Here is a 19,043-nt window from a genome sequence, read left to right on the forward strand (position 1 = left end):
TGGCGGGTCACACTTACAAGAATTACTAATTATAGGAATAAAGAGTTATTCTGATATAGTATTTGGTCAGGATTGTCTTGCTTCAGTGAAAGTATTTTTTTACTGCGCCACGGTAGCAACTATTCTGAATAAGTGAAGTATCATTGAAAAATAAATAAAGAAAAATGGGCACTTTATTTCTTTACTAAAATTTGATTTAGATGCATAAGTTCAATAGAATTTGTTTAAATTTTTTAGCAATGTCAAATTCAATTATACAACTGCTTGCTTCCGATAAGTTTGACGGAGAAGGATATTCAAACTAGACATCCAACATTAATACAATATTAGTTGGGATGATTTGAGGTTTGTGTTGACGGAGGAATGTCCTCTGATTCCCAGTACAATAGCGAACCAAAATATTTGAGACATCTATGATCAGTGGGTTAGGGCTAATGAAAAAGCCAGGGCTTATATCTTAACAAGTATATCTGATGTACTTAATAAGAAACATGGGGTAATACCCACTGCCCTTAAGATAATGGCGTTGCTCCAGGAGATGTTCGGGCAACCGTCATGCTCTGTTCGACATGAAGCCATTAAGTACGTTAGAGAACATGTTCTCGATATGATGGTCCATTTTAATATTGTTGAGGCTCATGGGGCGATGATAGATAAAATTAATGTTAGCTAAAATTAGACTTCTCAACATTACTTACAATTTGACTACAGTGTTGAACGAACTGCAGACGTATCAATCTATGATGAGACTTAAAGAAGGTAAAGTAAATGTTAGCTAAAAGTAGACTTCTCAACAAGTTAGAAGATGTCTCTTTACCACCATGTGAGTCATGTCTCAAAGGAAAAATGACAAAAAGATCTTTTTTCTGGAAAAGGTCTTCGAGCTAAAGAAACCATAGAGCTCGTGCATTCAAACCTCTGTGGACCGATGAGTGTAAAAGCACCGAAAGGTTATGAATATTTTATTAGCTTTATAGATGATTATTCAAGGTACAGTTACATTTACCTAGTTCATTTTAAGTCTGAAGTTTTTGAAAAGTTCAAGAAATTAAGACCTAGGTTGAGAACCAATTAGGTAAATCTATTAAGACACTTCGATTTGATCGAGGTGGGGAGTATTTGGACTTGAAATTCTAGGACTATATAATAGAACACGGGATTTAGTCATAACTCTCTACATCGGGAGTGCCTCAGTAGAACAGTGTATCTAAAAGAGAAACAGAACCTTGTTGGACATGGTTCGGTCCATGATGAGTTATGCTCAGTTGGCTAACTCATTCTGGGGTATGTAGTAGAGACTGCGGCTTACATTTTGAATAACGTTCCCTCTAAGAGCGTTTCAAAAACACCTTCTGAGTTATGGATAGGACGTAAAGCTAGTTTACATCATTTTGGATCTGGGGTTGCCCGACACACGTGTTGGTGCAAAATCCTAAGAAATTGGAACATCGTTCAAAATTATGCATGTTTGTAGGTTACCCTAAAGGAATGAGAGGTGGTAAGTTTTATGATCCTTAGGATGATAAGGTAATTGTATCGATAAATGCTACATTCCTAGAGGAAGACCACATTTGAGATCATAAACCCCGCAGTAAACTAGTATTGGAAGAGATTTCAAATAATGCTACAGACGAATCAACAAAAGTTGTTGAACAGCCTTGCTCATCAACAAGAGTTATAGATTGATCAAGGACGTCTGGTTCATCACATCCTACTCAAGAGTTGAGAGAGCCTCGACGTAGTGGGAGGGTTATGAGACAGCCTTACCGCTATATGGGTTTAACTGAAACTGAAGTCAACATACCTGATGATAGCTTAGAGGATCCATTAACATATAAACAGGCAATGGATGATGTTGATCGATGACTTATAGGATCCATTAACATATAAACAGGCAATGGATGATGTTGATCGAGATTAGTGGATCAAATCCATGGACCTTGAAATAGAGTCTATGTACATTAATTCAGTCTAGGAACTTGTAGATAAACCTAATGAGGCAAGATCTATCAGTTGTATGTGGATCTACAAGCGTAAAAGAGACCATACGGGGAAGGTACAGACCTATAAAGCCTAGTTAGTAGCAAAGGGTTATACCCAGATTGAAAGAGTGGACTATGAAGAAACCTTCTCACTTGTTGCTATGGTCAAACCAATCAACATACTCTTGTCCATTGCCACTTTTTCTAATTATGAAATTTGGCAAATAAATGTCAAGACTACCTTTCTAAATGGAGATCTTGAAGAGAGTATTTATATAGTTGAACCAAAAGGGTTCATTGAACAGGGTCAAGAGCAAAAATTTTGCAAACTGAAGAGATCTATTTATGGATTGAAATAGGCATCCAGATCCTGCATTTTAAGATTTGATATTGCAGTCAAATCTTATGGCTTTGAACAGAACGTTGATGAACCGCATGTATACAAAAAGATCATCAACTCCACTGTAGCATTTCTAGTTTTGTATGAGGATGATATCCTACTTATTAGGAATAATTTAGGATAATTAACTGACATTAAAAATTGGCTAGCAACCCAATTTTAGTTGAAATATCTGGGAAAGGTGCATTATGTTCTTGGGATTCAAATAGTTCGAAACCAAAAGAACAGAATGCTAGCCATGTCTCAAACATCTTATATAGACAAGGTGTTGTTTAGGTTTAGATGCAAGAGTCCAAAAGAGGTCTTTTACCTTTTAGAAATGGAATACATTTGTCAAAGGAACATTGTCCTAAGACACCTAAAAAAGTCGAGGATATGAGATGGTTTCCCTATGCATCATTAGTCAAAAGTCTGATGTATGCAATGCTATGTACTCGTCAAGACATATACTTTGCATTAGAGATTGCTAGTAGATATCAGTCCAATCCTGGTTATGAACATTGGATTGCTATTAACAATATTCTCAAGTATCTTAGGAGAACAAGGAACTACGTGCTCATATTTGGAAATAAGAATTTAATCCTTATATGGGATATACTGACTTCGATTTTTCAGACTGATATAGACTTCAGGAGATCTACTTCGAGATCGGTGTTCACTCTAAATGGAGGAGTAATAGTATGGAGAAGTATTAAGCAGAGCTACTTTACAGACTCCACAATGGAAGCAGAATATGTTGCTGCTTGTGAAGCAGCCAAGGAAGCAGTATGGCTTAGGAAGTTCCTAAATGATCTAGAAGTTATTCTTGACATGCATCTACCTATCACTTTGTATTGCGATAAAAGTGGGGTAGTAGCGAACTCCCAAGACCCTAGAAGCCGTAAGCGTGAAAAACATATTGAGCGCAAATATCATCTCATCAGAGAGATCATGCTAAGAGGAGACATTATTGTGAGACAAATAGCGTCTAAGGACAATATTGCTGATCCATTCACAAAGGCTCTCCAGGTTAAGATTTTTTAGGGTTACCTAAAGAGTTTACGACTGCGGGTAGAATAAATAGGGAAAGTAGGGGAAATTATGGGTATGGGATGCCCTAGTTTATTGTATTTAGTTTTTTCTCACAACACTCAACTTTGTTGTAACCCACTAGGAGTGTTAGTTCAAGTGGACGTTTGTTGTATTTTATGTCCTAAAACTCATCGTTTAACAGTAAACATATATGAAGTTTATTCAGACAAATGTTGTTGATTGTTTAATAACTCTATATCCAATAAAATATGAACCTTTGGCTATTTTCACGAATACTTGGAGTTTATGTGGGGACATAAACTTGATCAATTTCGAGTAAAATAGCCTAAACTGTCTATAGTACTTGGATTAGGTTGGGTACCTATTTCTGGAGATACTATTGAATACGACCCGCTTTATGATTGTTACAAATTTTGTAAAGTGTAAAAAACGATGTGATCAGTTCATTCATGTAAAGACATGTGAGCGAAGGTGTTTTACACGATGAGATTGTGTAAGACAAACCACGAAATAATCACTGTTACGTATTAACACCGTTTACTGTTAACACTGATTAATTTCACTTCTTGATGACCTAGACAACTTGATCTAAATCTTGAGTTGTTTATGAACTCATGTTTATTCGTGTTTGTCCCTTGATCTGCATAGGTGAGGGTAAGCTCAACATCGCTACTCAATATGCCTCCCATTTTAGGGATAAGACTGGGTAGATGGTTAGGGACATAGAATTTGCAAGATGGAATTCACTCCTACCCATCCTCTTGTTGGCCTGAGAAGGAATGGATTTAGTGATTATGATTCTAAATCAATTGTTCATTAGAGGGACAGTAATACTTAAGGAGGAAAGATGTAACTTAGGGGTATTTCGGTATTTGACCTAGCTGAGGTTACGAACAACCTGTGAAGGATCAACTTCTTGATGACGGTTATATCAAATGGACACATAATATATCTACAATAAGGGGAGTGCAACTACAGGCTATAGTGGACAATCCTGTTAGTTAACAAATGTTGATTAACTAGGTTAAAGAGTTTGATCGGTTAGTCTCGGATCGTTGGAGCCCATGATCTGTAGGTCCATCGGGTCTTCTTGTTAGCTCAATACGGACAAAATTGAAGAACTAAGTGAAATAAGAATTTGAAATTTTCAAATTTGGGATTTAGGAAAAATTGTATTTTATATGAGATATAATTTATAATTAAATAATTAATTTATTAATTAATTATTTTTTAGAGTATACGTGATCATTAGCATAAAGTGTTTTGTAAACTTGATTAATGTGATTAATCAAAGCTAGATGTCATAAATAATTTAATATGTGATATTAAATTTATTTATTTTATTTAACTAAAATTGTTTTAATTAAATAATTTATAAATTTGAAAAATTATATTTCATTTTCTTAATAAAAAATTAATTAGTGAAAAAATGCAATTGTTGGATTTTCCCACTAACTAAGTAGACTTTAAAGTGGCACTTCCCAAAGCTTAACACCTAAAGATTACATGCTAGTGGAGTTTGAGGTGGAAGACATGCAAAATGGGATTTTGCATGTGTTTTCTCAATAAATGGCTTTTTTAAAAAAAATTTGCAAGACTAATGCTTCAACAACTTTTGACCTAAACTCTTCCACCTTGACTCTCCTTTACTCTTCTTTCTACAATGAAATTCCCTTATTTTCACTAACATAATGATATCACCACTGTGTTCCTCAACCGGAGAATAGCGAGGATTTGCTGTTGATGGTGTCAATCGAGCTCGGGAGAGGAAGTTCATGGTGGAGTCTTCAAAGGTTGTATTTTCTATCCCTTTATCTTGCTTATTCTTGATTTTATTGCAATTAGAACATTGTCGATTTCATCACTTCCGCTATGCATGCATTCTTTATGTTCCATCAGTATGGACCTCACGGTGTGAACTTTCTAGGGACGTGAGAGTTGAAATCAACATACCGTATATTTGATTTTACATTGAACAACTTCTTTTCATTCACCATAATATCGATTTATGTAAACACTTTCCGAATGGAGGTCACTCCCAGGTGACATGAAGTGAAACATGAATCTTTGTAAACTCTTAGTGACGTGAGAGCTAAAAATAACATATTACATATGTTATTAATCTCCCACTGAAGCGTTATTAAATTCCCACTGAAGTGTTCTAATAACATATCATATATGCTATTAAAACCCACTGAAGTGTTCTATTTGGTTTTGGGTAAATCTTTACTTAAGAATGTTCTTAAACAACTTAAGTCTAGGTGTTAATCCAAGTATAACATTTATATTTGGATTTAACCTAGTGATAAACCATCTTTAAAATCGCACACCGCTCATGTATTGCTCATAAAACTGGTTAACAATGCTCAATTATTCGGCCATAATCCCCAGGTAGGAGGTGTTCCGTAGACCGTCAACTTAAATACCTCTAGCCTTAGATAGGATTATGTGTCGGTTGAGTTTGTAACCTAAGTTTTATAAGATAACGACCTATTTTAACTATTAAAACAAGCGGTTAACCTACGTGAGTATGCTTATCTTTATTATGAATATTAAATGTCTAACCCAATTTTATAACAACTTATAAAAATTTAGACATGATATACATCCATAACATACATCAGATATCTCATAATTTAATATAACACTTATATTAAAACATTTTGAAATTCTAAACATGCATATTATATATTATAAAACCTTATAACATACTTTCAACGCAAGTAACATGCTTCCTATGGTGCAATTTTAAATATACATGACATACTATAGGCACATACAAGATTTATTTAATTATAACATACATCCCATGCATAAATAATTAAATACAAATTAATATGGTTTAGTTTTGGCATTCTCAAGCAAACAAAGGTCTAAATATTACAATAATAATCAAAACTGGCTCCAAAACATTTATGAATCGCTCCAACTGCCCTAAATCGAACCCAAGCCTCTCGAATCGAACCTTCAATGCTCAAAATTGGGCTGAACAGGGCAAAAATCCATCGAGTACCATCAAGCATCGAGTATGCCATCGAGTATGAGCATCAAGTACGATATCGAGCATCAAGTATGGCATCGTGTATCGAGTATTTACCAAAATACCATCGAATAAATGCAATCGGGTACCATCAAGTATGGCATCGTGCATCGAGTATTTACCAAAATACCATCGAGTACCATCGAGTATGGGGCAGTGGTTGGAAAAACAGTTTTTGATGCTCGACCTTCTTCACTTCTTTCTTCAATTACAACCTAATTGCAACTCTAATGTCTCCAATTGAATTATAGACACTTAATCACATATTAAGGCCCATCAATCAAGAGCCAATTACAAGAATTACAACATAATTGAAAAGAATTCAATGCCAAAACTCAGAAAAATCATATCAGTTCATCATTTTCATACAACTTACGATAAACACCCACCAAGCCATATTAACTCGAATCGAATGCTTAAATGATGCTCTGATACCAATTGTTGGAATACAAAAATAAGCTATGGAAGAAAATAGGATCAGTAAGCATTCTAATTCCTTAATTTTGACATCAAAATAAGCATGTCCACAGAGAACTAAGAGGGTTTCAACACATTCTAAATCCTGTTCAAACATGAATTTGAGCTACAATCTTCTCCAATCCTTGCTGTGGACCACTACTAAAACTTTCCTACTATTCTCTAGGAGCCTTAGATTGAGTTGTGGGACTCAAACCAAGCTTGAACTAAGGGAATTGGAGGAGATGTTTTCTAGTTTTTTAGCTTGTTGATGAACAACTTTTTCACCCATAAAAAACTCAGCAATTCAATAATTGCATCAGCTTTTTCACTCAATCAAGAGTAGTTTTATGGCATGACTCTCATGCAAACTGATCACTTCAAGTGATTCTAAGTCCTCCTTGAATTTGGTGGTGGAACTATGTGTAAGAAGATGACTAACGTTCTTACTTGAAAGTTGGAAAATGCAACTTTGGGATTTTTCTCCATTTTCAAATTCCCTTTTGGTTTTGCAATTGATATTAAAAAAAAAACCTTTTTCAATTTTAATTCTTTGATTAAAATTGAAACTTTATTAATTTTACAAAAATTAATTCAATAATCAATTTTTCTAATAAAATTAATAATTAATAATTAATTAAACAATTTTATTAATTTTATTAATTTAGTATCAAATATTAAATTAATTTGTCTCCAATTTCATTACCATGAATCCTTATTCATGAAATTAATATTTAAATCATATTTATATATTAATCGATTCTCAAAATACATTTAATTCTAAAATTAAACGTGTAATTATATCACATATAATTACTAATTCCAATTTGAATGTTTTAAATCAACTTATCAAGCTATTCTAAGGCTAATCCGTTTGTGAACTAGTAGGGGGACCTAATGAACCTATAGATCATGAGCTTCAACGATCCAAAATTAATTGGCTAAACTATTTACCCTGAATTGACCCCCATTCAATAACTACCGGGTCACTCCACTAAAGTTCAGTAGTTGCACTCCTCTCACTGTAGATATATTGCGTCCACTCGATATAAACATAATTAGTAAGTTAACCCTTCACAGGTTGTTCATATTAACAACTGGGTCAAAAGGTTATTTTACCCCCGATATTACCTCTTGTTGCTTAAGTCCCACTGATCCTCTAATGAACAATTGGTTTGTGATCCGATCATCAAACCGAGTCCCTCTTCGGCCAATGAGAGAGCGGGGCCCCTTACTCAAGACCCAGAGTCAGCACTTAAGGGAACCACCTCTCTACTATTCCTGAAAGCGGGTAGGAGAGAATTCCATCTTGGACCTTATGTCCCCAGCTGTCTACCCAGTGTTACCCCTGAAATGGGAGGCTTATTGAGCTGACACTGTTAAGCCAACCCTTACCTATGCAAATCTAAGGATGATCTCGAATAAACAGGAGTTCATAGTTAGCTCAGGTTTAAGGTTAAGTTACCTAGGTCATCGTTATGAAATAGTAAGTCTTAAATAGTAAATAGTGTTATTATGTAAAAGTGACTTATTTCTTGGTTCGATCTTATGCAAAGTCATTACACAGGACGCCCCCACTCCTCATGTCATCACATGAACAAATCATGATCACTTCGTTTGTAGCACTTTACAACTCCTTGTAACAACTACAAAGTGGGCTACATTCGATAGTGTTACCAAAATAAGTCACCCAACCTTACTCATATACTATAGATCATTTTGACTATTTACTCGAACCTGATCCGCTCTTATGTTTTCTCATAAAGTTCACGTACTCACGTAATATCATGGATCTTTTAGTTTATTAGGTTTCTTTCTAAGACGAAATAAGCAATTCATATATTCAAGAACAACATTATCGATTTACAGAATGATTTTATTGTTTACAAACCACGAGTTTTAGGATATAAAACTCAACAGGGAAGTTGGTATCTCAAAGGTGATATCAGCTTTCTTCACGCCTCCTTTCGGGTCTGGGAAGACAAGGCTTAGGAGAGGGTGTGACATATGATGTTGTACACCATACTTTTTCAGCAAGGAAACGATGACTCGATTGTAGAAATGTGATCCTTGATCGTTGATGATTACCTAGGGGAAACTATATCTGCATAAGATGTTAGACTTCATGAACCCTGCAACAACTTTAGCATCATCAGTAATAATGGCCTTTGCTTCCACCCAATTGGAAATATAGTCCACTACCAATAAAATGTACCTAAATCTATAAGATGAAGGAAATGGTCCCATAAAATCTATCCCCCATACATCAAACATCTCATAGAAAAGAATAGGGACTTATGGCATTTAATTCCTACAGGACAAACCTCCTGACTTTTTACAGCGTTCACAAGTCTTATAGAGAAAATATGCATCCCTAAACAAAGTATCCCAATATAAACCAAAATCAAAGACTTTTTTAGTGGTTCGCTTAGGACTAAAGTGTCCACCACATGTATGCTTATGATAGAATTCTAAAACAAAATAACTCGTCATTAGGGACACACCTCCTAACAACCTGATTTGAACATAATTTCCATAAATAGGTTCTTCCCAGCCATAATATTTTGACTCACTATTGATCATGTTTATGTTTATTCATTCCATAAGGGAACTCACAATTAGTCAAATAATTAACAAGGTCAGTATACCAAAGAGTCATGGAAATGTCATCTACCTGTAATAACATATGGTCCGGGAAGTCTCCATCAGAACTGAGACAACCACCTTCTGCTACAAGTCTTCTCAAGTGATTGACGATAACATTTTCACATCCCTTTCTATTTTGAAGCTTCAGGTTAAACTTCTGGAGGAGAAGAACCCACCTCAACAATCTGGGCTTGGACTTCTTTTTCGACATAAGATACCGCAAAGTTACATGATAAAGAAAGACAACTACTTCAGATCCAACAATGTAAGAATGAAATTTTTCAAGAGCAAAGACAACAGCTAAAAACACATTTTTCATCCAGTGTAGCTGCATTGTGATGGGTTCAGGGTCTTTGAAGCGTAGTAGATCAGTTGGTGTTTCTTATCAACCTTCTAGCCCAAAACCCTCCAACAGCATGGTCGCTCACATTGTACATGATATCGAAGGGAAGATCCCAACGGGCAGCCTGAATAACTGTAGCACACGATTAGGCATTCTTCAGCACATCAAAGCTTATCTTGCATTCATCATAAAATTCAAAGGCAACGTCCTTGTGAAGAAGAGAGGCCATTGACTGAGCGATTTTACTAAAATCCTTGATAAACCAATGGTAGAAACCTGCATGCCCAAGAAAATATTGAACCTCCCTCATGTTTGTGGGGTAAGGGAGCTTAGCAATAACATTAACTTTAGTAGGATCGACCTCTATACCATGCTCAGAAGTAATACGTCCAAGTACAATCTCATGCGAGGGCATAAAATGACATTTTTCAAAATTAAGCACAAGGTTAGACTTAATACATCGCTCTAGAACCCTAGACAAGTTTGAAAAAAAGTCATGAAATGAGTATCCATAAACAGTGAAGTCACCTATAAACACCTCCATACAGCTCTCAATAAAGTCAGAGAAGATACTAGGATGTTGGGATGCTGGGAAAAACTTCTCCAAGAACTGCCTCTAGAACTCCTCCAAGGATGTAATACTCCTTGGTAGAAGGATGTAAATCCACTCCTTGGCATCTTCATTCAATGAGAAGGGGAATGTCCTCATATTTATTTGTTCTTGTGTAACCTCGTTCAATCTCATGCCATCGCACACGACATAGAATTCCTTCAGATGCTTATGCGGGTCTTCATCTGGTAGACCAAAAAATGAAGGGAGTAAGTGAATTAACCCAGATTTTAGTTCAAAATTACTTGCTCTTTCAGGATGAACAATGCAAAGAGGCTGCTGAGTGAAATCAAGTGCTGAGAGCTCCTTAAGTGTCTTTTTCACGTTCAGCCATGATTGGTGATGTGTTTCAAGGAACACCTTCTTCTTCAGATTCTTCTTCTGGCGTGCCTTCAACACAAATATTTCTTTCAAGCATAGCTTGCTGTCTCCTCTCTCTTCTGATTCTTCGCTCCTCCCAGTAAATTTCTACAAAATAGAATAGTCTAGACCCCTTCGGTGTCGATACAGCATCAAAAAGAGAAAATGGATTAGAAAGGAATGAATTATAAGCCCCAAAAATTAAGAAATTTATTGCCGCCCTAGCAACGACACTAAATGTGGTAATGTGCGTTAGGTCGTATCGTACCCCAAATTAATTTTCGTGCCTTACATTACTAGATTTCTTAACTTCAAAACTTATAGAATGTAATCGAAAGGGGGAGAGGGGAGTTGTGAAGATGGTTAATGAAAGTTGCATGAAAATTGAAATGCATGGAGTAAATTGAGTGAATTTTGTGTAAAAATAATCAATAGAACAAAACACCTAACTTGGGTTGGTATAGTTTATTCCATTCCCTTTTCAATTCTATCATGGACTTAATCATAAGATTAATGTGAGATTTTCGAATTAAAACTTGGCCTACTCACTTAGAATCCTAATCGGTAGTCCATAAGATCATGTTAATTTAAAGAAATAAGGAGAATCCCCCACTAATCAATAAAGTAACAAGGATTAAGATTAAGGAAATCGCTAAGTCATATAATTGATTTCATCATCTAATCAACTATTTTAGAGAGATTTATCTAGATTAGAAAGTAATGCTTATCAAATGGAACCCTAATTTGACTTTACAAGCTTACTTAACCATTGCTTCTAAGTGATTAACTACCTAATGAGTGCAAATTAGGGCTAATCAAAGCAATCAATCACACTAACATAGCTAAGTTGTCAAATTATCCCATGCAAGATAGTTAAAGAACAAATTCAAGACGAAATCTCATAAAATTCACAAGAATCTAAGCAGAATAACTACAGAAGCCTGAAGAATGAAGAAGGAATAGAGATAAACTACAAAACCCAAGCTAAGTACTTACCTCTTAGCCATAAATCATACTCTAAAACCAATAATCAAGCTCTATGATGCTAATAATGGCAAGAAATTATAGTATTCTGTGGAAGGGAGAAGAAAAACGAGCCCAAAAATGGCAAAATGGCATTATTACCTTAGCTTTAGACAGAAATCAATTTATATCAAGCGTCGTAGCATTGCAACACTGCATAAGTCATCCAAAGCGCCTCCGTCTCAAATTCAAAGTGTTGCAACCTGCCCTATTTCTTCATGAAATAGGCAACTTCCATCCCTTACCATTGCAATGCTCTGGTTAGGCAGATTTGCAATTCTCTTGGCATTCTTTCTCTTTTTGTGCAATTTAGCTCCTATCTTGGCCATTTTATCATCTTTTCGCCCCACAAAGTTTTCGATTGCTGAAGGTAAAAAATCAGAGAGAAAGATAACAATTCGACTTTTCAACGACAACTTCCATAAAGTTGTCGATTGCTAGAATTTAAATCGTTTGATCATGCTGAGATTTGGTCAGCCTGTTTGAAATACATAGGATCTTGTTTTGAATGGTTGGTTCGTTGTTTGAAGCTTTGGATTGTCTATAATTGTTGCCGAATAGAATATGTAAAACTGGGTGATTTTCATTCTTTTTATCTCTCATATGTTCATATTTTATGTATGAAAGTATTGGTGGATAGTGAACATTTGTATGATTAATTTGGGTTCTTTCTCTCTCAATTTTATCATAATAAGAGAAGTTGACACAGGTGAACTCCTCACAAGTCTCGTGGTTTTTACTCTTCACATCGAAGGGGTTTTTCGCGTATAATTCGTGCGTGCTCTTTGTTTATAGTCTTCCAAAATTTTATTGTGTATTGTTGTCCATTATTGGTTGATTGCTTGTTGATTATTAGGTAATTCATTTGTGGTGTTTCAGTTGCTTGTTGATTATTAGGTAATTCATTTGTGGTGTTTCAGAGAACAATTATTTGGTTGATTGTTTTGGAGGAGATCCTAGTGGGTTGTTGTTATATTGTTTTGGTCCTATCATCACTAACATAATAAACTAAGTTTTTTACATGGGTTTTTATTTTTTCTTATATTTATTCCTTTTTTTTAACTTCTAAATGAAAGATTGAAACAACTTCAACAAAGCTACTTGGTATTTTTCCAACCATATTGACAATAAGTCTTTGATTAGAGTCCATACCAAAAGTTTCTTGTGCATTGATGCTTGGATAATGGTCACAAATCAAGATAACAACATTTATTATTATAATGAGAAAGTAGAATTTGTTAGAACATAAAGAACACATGCAATATCAGAAGAAAATGATTGATAACGTTCTAATTACATAAAACTAAGAATAAGCATGCATAAAGGTTAGAAAATGCAACCTTTGTAGAATCCACCACAATCTTCCTCTTCGTGCTAAATCGACACAATCAATGGTAAGTCCTCGCTATTTTTCGATTGAAGAATACGGTGGTGGGATCGTTTTGTTAGTGAAGACAAGGAAAATTCAAAGAAGCATTATTTTTTTTTTTTTTTTTTTACATTTGAAAAAGCAAACTATTTAAAGAAAAAAATTCATGCAAAATTCTATTTTGCATATCTTCTACCCCAAAATCCACTAGCATGTAATCTTTAGATGTCAAGCTTGGAAAGTGTCACTTCAAAGTCCACGTAGTTAGTGCTAATTTTTATATAAATAAAACAAACTTTTATGAAAAAACATTTTCATAATATAGAAAATAAAAATAAAGTTAAGTTATCACATACTAAATTATTTTTGACACCTAACTTTGATTAATCACATTAATCATATTAAAAAAATACTTCCTTACTAATGTTCAAGAATATTCTACAAAATAATTAATAAATTAATTATTTAATTGTAAATTATATCTCATATAAAATACAATTTTCCCTAATACTCGAATTTGAACATTTCAAATTCTTACTTCACCTAGTTCTTCAATTTTATCTGTAGTGAGCTAGCAAGGAGACCCGATGGACCTATAGATCATGGGCTCCAACGATCCGAGACTAACTGGTCAAACTCTTTAACCTAGTTAATCAACATTCGTTAACTAACAGGACTGTCTGCTATAACCTATAGTTGCACTCCTCTCACTATAGATATATTATATGTCCATAATTATCATAATTAAGTCAACCCTTTATAGGTTGTTCGTAATAATGGTTGGGTCAAAAGTTGTTTTACACCCGAGATTATATCTTGCTCCTTAAGTCACACTGATCCTCTAATGAATAATTGGTTTGTGATCCAATCACTAAACTGAGTCCCTCTTGGGCTAATGAGAGGGTGGAACCCCTTGTTCAAGACCCGAAGTTAGCACTTAAAGGAACCTCTCTACTATCCCTAAAAGCGGGTAGGAATGAATTCTGTCTTGCACCTTATATCCCCAATTATCTATGCGGTCTTACCCCTGAAATGGGAGGCTTATTGAGTTGGCACTATTGAGCCAACCCTCACCCATGCAAATCTAATGATAATCCTGTATAAACAGGCATATATAGTTAGCTCAGGATTAAGGTAAAGTGACCTAGGTCATCGCTTTGAAATAATCAGTCTTAAATAGTAAATAACATTATAAAGTAAGAGTGACTCAATTCTTGGTCCGATCTTAAACAACAAAAAATATTAATAATTACAGAGTGGGCCGCATCTAATAGTGTTATCAGAATAAGGTACCCAGCCTTATTCATATACTATAGACCATTTTGGCTTTTACTAAACTTGATCTACCCTTATGTCTCCACATAAAGTTCATGTTTTATGTAATAGCTATGGATCTTTATTTTGTTGGATTTATACTTTACAAGTGCAGTTCACATATTCAATAATAATTTTATGGAATAAACGTCAGTAACATCTTTATTGATAATGGAATATGTTTAACATAACAAGTTGCTAGTTTTACGACATACAACCCAAAAGAATTTAGTTTCATTGTGAAGTTGTTTTTTTTTTTTAAACACCAATTTAAATTATTCATGCATCCAAAGATGAATAAAATTTAATTAATTATTTTTATTAAATAAAGTACTAGAGGTCGAGGGGTCAGTAGGCACACTCGCATATCTCGACTAGGTTGATGTTCGTACTTCATGATGTGCGCTAGGAGTGTATTATAAATAAAGATAGAAGAAAAAATTCATGTGAATGAAGATGAATGGTGAATTACTTCGCTAAGTGAGAAGATTGGATTATGCGTCTGTGAGATGTGTTATACTCTCTATGATTTGTCCATATTTTTTCCTTAGTCAGATTCATATATAAATCTAATCCAGGTTCCTGGTAAGTCCACGGTCAAACACAAGGATTTATGCTAGACTAATGTAGACCTTGCATTGCAGTAGATACAAGGAGATATAAACATGTTTGAATCCCTACTTTCACATTATTAATCATCAAATTAAAATCACACCAAAGACACAAATCAATCTCTTGTTATAAAGTTGCAATTTTGAGGATTTTTTTTTTTTTTTTAAGAATTTTTTGTTTAGAAAATCATTCCCTTGGAAGACAACTTGGAATTCTTCCAATATTTAATTACTATTTATCAACCGTGTGCACTTTCATTGGATTGAAGACTTTTCTAAAATAATGGTTTTCAATTTAGTAAGAGCGTTTTCAGTCTATCAAAATGGAAACTTCAAATTAGCCTTTTTTTTCTTTTTAACAACAAACTTGTTATGGGTTATTTTGGATCAAGAGTCCCAAGCTGGAGCAAGTATGATATTAAAGGTAAAATTGGAATAGCAATCGTCACATGAGGGCCAAATGAGTGCAGGAAAAGGGCCGAGGGAGAAAGAGACCAGGAGAAGGGAGGAAAATTGGGTCAATTGGCCTAATATGCCCGTCTCGACTTTGGAGGTCATGTTGGGGCTATTGCCCTAAATTTTATGGTTCTCATAATTTTATATAAATAATTTATTTAGTAAAATAAGATGTTATTTTATTCGAAATTTAGATTGCATTAACTCAATCCAATAAACTAAGATTCAAGGTTATTTTATGTAACTTGAACATGTATGTAACAAACATGCAGGTAGATCATGTTTAAGTAACAATTTAAATCGTCTATAGTTTATTGATAAGGTTTGGTTTCTTATCTTGGTAACACTACGGATAGGACCTACTTTGTAAATGTTATAAGAGTTGTAAGTATAACAAACGATGTGATCATAATCATTCATTTGAAGACATGTAAGTGAGGGTATCCTATACAAAGAGTTTGTATAAGACCACCACGAAATGATTAGTCTTTATAACACCGTTAATTGAAGAGGTTAACATTTCACAAAATGACCATAGGTGACTCGACATCAATCCTAAGTGAGTTATAAACTCTTGTCTATGAGGACAGTCCTTTGATTTATATGGGTGAGGGTGGCCAGTATCACGGACTTAATATGTCTACCATTTTGGGGATTTGTCCAATGAAGGAGATGGAAACATAGCTATACAAGATGAAATTCTCTCCTTCTTGATTTTAGGGTAAGTAGATGAATTGCTCTCTTAAAAGATGATTCCGAATCTTAAACAATGAGGCTCCACCCTCTTATTTGGGAGGGATTTAGTTTATATTTAGTCTACAAACTAATTGTTCATTAAAAGGATCATTAATACTTGAAAAGTTAGATGTAATTAATAAGATAAAACAGTAATTTGATCCAGTTGTAATTATAAGTCATTCATGAAAGGTCGACTTACAGTTGATTGGTTATATCCGTGGACACAAAATATATCTACAGTACGAAGAGTGCAACTATGGGTCTTTATTGGAGTGACCTGCAGTTAATGAATGTTGATTAATTTAATTAAAGAGTTTAATTAATTATCTCGTATCATTGGACCTTCTAATCTATAGGTTCATTAGATCCCCTTGCTAATTCACAAAGGATAAAACAAGAATCATTTAATTTTGGATTAATTTGAAATACTCAAATTGGAAATTAATTGGATGAGATACAATTAATATAATGTATATAGATACAATATAATATAAAGTTAATTTTGAATGAGATTCAAAATTATACTTTATTATATGATAGAGATAAATATTTGAATAAGATTTAAATATTATTTATATAAATGAGATTAATATAAAACTATAGGTTAAAATTAATATAAATGAGATTCATGTTAAAACTATAGCTTATGTGAGAGGATATTATTTGAATTGGATTCAAATGAAATTAAAGGAAAATTGCATTGTATGACAAATATATTTTAAGAAACCAAAGCAATGACTTTAACTTTTTTGTAATTGCAGGTGTGGTAATCACATAGCAATCACATACAACCTAGATAATAATCACACAACAATCACATAGAAATCAGATAGCAATCAAATTTTCAGACGGAAGTTTTTTGCCATGTTTTAAAAAAAAGCAAAACCTAGGGACACACCTAATTTTCAATTTATTTTTTATTAAAGCTGCAATTTCCCTAAAATTAAATATATGATATCTAATTGTTAATTAATCTAATTATGTACTAAATTAGATTTAATAAATAATTAAATCAAATAAAATGAGAATAGTTATTCTCTGTGTTAGTGGATGGAAGTTTGAACTTCCTTCCAACCAAACGTCTCTCACGTTAATAAGACGTTTTTTTGGCCGAAGTTTTTTGAAGAAAAAGAATTGTTGATTTTACGGAAACACTGTCCTGTAATCTCTTCCCTTGATTCTGTCCGGAGCATAAGGAAAGACTCGTAATGGTGGCATCTTGGTGCTTATTCGTGACTGTTAATGAAAGTGTTTGTGACTATTTATGGTTTTTTAGGGAGTTCGTGCCACGGATAAGGATTATTTTGAAGATAATCTTCAGGAGATAACGTATCATTTTTCCTAAAAAGTATGTTATTTATTATAGGATATTTGTAATGCATACTAGAATAAGAGAAAAATTCTAAAAATATATAACATTTTTTAAATTTTTGTAAATATGGATGAGTTGACTAATCAATCTTTTATTTTTTTAATTAATTTTTAATTTCACCCTTTCTTGTCTTATTTTGTTGTACAACATTTTTTTTATTTTATTCTTTTCTTTATCCGATTTTTGCTTCTTTCCTTTATTTTTTTATTTTCTTTCATTTCTTTCTTTCCTTTCTTCATTTTTTTAATTTTCTTTTCTTTCTTCAATTTTTTATTATTCTTTTTTTTTCTTTCTTCAGCTATTACTTATTCCTTTTTTTAATTTTTATTTTCTTCCATTTCTCCGATTTTTGCTTCTTTCCTTATCTTTTTTTTATTATTTTATTTTCTTGTCTTTCTCCGATTTTTTGCGTCTTCTCTTTCTCTTTCTTTTTCTTTTTTAGTTTTTCTTTCATTTTTTCAGTTTTTTCTTCCTTTTTTCTATTTAATTTTCTTTCTTTTTCTTCAGTTTTTGCTTCTTCTCTTTCTCTTATTTTTAAAATTTTTCTTTCCTTTATTTGAATTTTTTCTTCTTCCCCTTTTTTTCACAAGAATTATGAGGCCGAGTTCCATACGCGTGACTTGAAAGTCTTCAATTCATAAGTGACTTAACACCAACAAGCCAATCATCAAGTTTGATTATTATAATAAATAATAAATATAAATAGCAAATGAAATTCTATCAGTGATAGTCACTAATATTTTCTATCATTGATAGCTTAATCTTTGATTATATTTTCGTAGTTAATAGTCACTTGTAGAAATCTATCATTGATAGCCAACTTAGTGAATTTAATTAATAAAGTTGAATCTCGAACTAAAATGTAAGTGGAATGCCTAGAAGTTATCACTAATAGAATGTTTATTAGTGATAGAAGCTATCATCAAAAAGAAAAGAGACTTATAAATGTTTGGGAAGGACAAGAAAGGGGCAAAAAGGTGTTCAGTGGTTATGATAGAAGTTGCTATTAATAGCAGGTTACCAATGATAGGAGCTAATACTAATAGCATGTTATCGATGATAGAAGTTATCCGATAACACGTTATCAGTGATAGAATCTACCACTGATAGCATGTTATTAGTGATAGAGAACTATCACTGATAGTATGATATCAGTGAGATCATTAATAGCATCTTATAAGTGATGTTATCAGTGAAAGAAGCTATCACTGATAACCACAATATGTGTGATGTTAGTGATATCGGTGATAAAACTTAAGTGATATCTATATATCGAGTTTCTTTCAAAGGT

The sequence above is a fragment of the Benincasa hispida genome, chromosome 3 (genome assembly GCF_027475165.1).
Source record: "Benincasa hispida cultivar pf3 chromosome 3, pf3_genome.v1.1, whole genome shotgun sequence".
NCBI classification, from domain to species: Eukaryota; Viridiplantae; Streptophyta; class Magnoliopsida; order Cucurbitales; family Cucurbitaceae; genus Benincasa; species Benincasa hispida.